The following is a 2133-nucleotide window of genomic DNA, read 5'->3' on the forward strand; positions in this document are numbered from 1 at the left end:
TGAATTCTTCTGCAAGAACTTTTAATATTTTGATAAAATGACATACACTAGCGCTAATGTGTGAAACACCAATCTAGGATAAAATATCGATTTCGAGGCGCTACAATTGTGATCCCTCTTATTTCCATCAGAGTTTCATCAGAACTCTAGCTAAGCATAGTGTGGGGCCAATGTGAATACTCATCCTAAGTTCGTAACATTAGTGTGTGCTGGTGTGGCGCGACCAAAGTGATCTAGAATGCTATATAAGTGTGGCTAACGGGGTAAATAAGTCGATATGAGTTGCGTTTCAACTTTCAACACTTCTGTGGCTTGAGAACAGTCCTTTGTGACTGTCTCAGTATCTAGGCATGTTAATTCATTCACTACACTTGCTCATCTCACAATTGTATGCCTATATTACCAACTTTGAACTAAAGAGCTAGAGTATCACAATAATGAAATACAACGGAGTTCAAATTTTTGTTTATTAGTGCAACAAAGACCAAATATTATTGATTGAGGAAACAATTCCAAACACTGTAACACATTGTTCCCCCACGGAGAATGAACTCAGTTGGATCACATTCAGAACTCAACTTGGTAACCTTTTACAGTCGGACAGATACTTCACATTAAAGCTTCTCAGACAACCTGATCATAAAAGAAATGAGTGCCACAAAATCCAAGATCATCCACAGACTCGAACATCTCATGGAAGTATTCAGCACCAATCTCATCAGCTGCAACTCTGAAAGCAACGCCAAAGGCATTCCCTTGAAGATCCCCAAGCCGTGGCTTTCCACATACCCCTACAATCAGAAATTTGTTCTGTTCATGCACCACAACTAACACCTGACCTGCAACACACCAGCACCAGCACAAATACTGTACCACCTGCAGTAGCACACACCACGCCAGCACAACCACAACACACCACACCTGCACACCACACCACACCTGCATAATGTGTTCATTTCATTAAAAAAAAAAGAACAATTTACATGAAACAATATCTATATATGCCTCCAAGCTATCCCAGACAACATATACACAGGTAACAACTATCAACTATATGTTTTAGAACCATCCTGCTATTGAGTGAGTGTTATGCTTAATTTCGACAGAATGGAGTGGTCCCTCAAGTCTGTCCACAACCAATAAAAAAATAAAAAAATAGATAACAAATAACAAATACCAAACGAAGTTCAGAAACAAATAAACCAAAATTGCTCAACTCATATCATGAACTCTTAAAAGCTTACTTGAGAAATCTAGAGAAAGAAGTTCAAATTCCACAACAACAAGCAAAAAACTGAAAACTTGCATTGAGAAAGTATCACAAACATCAAAATTATATTGCATCAGAAAATTAGCATTTGAATCAATTCAAGTGAAATTTGATGATTTCATTACCTACATAACAATTGCAGCATGAAGTACATCTCACAACCACCAAACTGCTAAAATTTTATCCATTAGCAAATTACAATCAAAGTGAAAACAGAGCGAATAATGCATCAAACCATAGCTTATCAAGCTGAACTCAAGCAGATTTCAAGAAACACTACAACAAGTGAAATTAATCAGTATCATAACAACAATCGCAACATCAACAACAGTTCATAACCAGAAATCAAACAAGAATCTAAAGACTTGCATTAAAAAAAAAACATTAAATTGATCGAATCTACATTATCAAGCTTACAATCTATCCTCAATTCCTCAAATCATCAAAAAGGAGCTATCAAATGATTTTGCCGGATTAGGTTGAAGGTGGCTAAATTTATCCAGCCCCCACATGGATAAATTTGAATGTTTTGCCGGCAAATTTGTTTTCTTTTTTTGTAATGAAGATATTTTCCCTTGACAGCATGGAGAAATAATGACATGGAATCGTTTAAAAAAGTTAAAGAAATTATCGTATGAAACATTGTTAAGGAATTTATTAGAGTCATTTGTCAGTGAAATGAAAGCTTCTCTTACTCTAGGACCAGTGGAAGGAGGTACATAAAACACTTCAATCAATTTTACTCACGTGAACTTTCCCTAGCATATAAAACTGCCTTAAAGTTTCAACTGGGAACCTTTTGATTTTGGTACCTGAAGCCCTGAACAGCCTTCCAACTTTACTTCCTCCAAACTCCGGTGACT

General features: G+C 36.4%; 1 long non-coding RNA gene across 1 annotated transcript; it reads right to left on the bottom strand.

Moving 5' to 3' along the window:
• Positions 1-378: 378 nt before the first annotated feature.
• Positions 379-1821, bottom strand: LOC147476049 (uncharacterized). The gene is made up of 2 exons (XR_015209226.1): positions 1688-1821; positions 379-939 (listed from the first exon to the last, which is right to left on the bottom strand). It is a non-coding gene; the product is annotated as an uncharacterized LOC147476049 (long non-coding RNA).
• Positions 1822-2133: the final 312 nt, after the last annotated feature.

Source organism: Coptis chinensis, chromosome 9, assembly GCF_015680905.1.
Source record: "Coptis chinensis isolate HL-2020 chromosome 9, ASM1568090v1, whole genome shotgun sequence".
Classification (NCBI taxonomy): Eukaryota; Viridiplantae; Streptophyta; class Magnoliopsida; order Ranunculales; family Ranunculaceae; genus Coptis; species Coptis chinensis.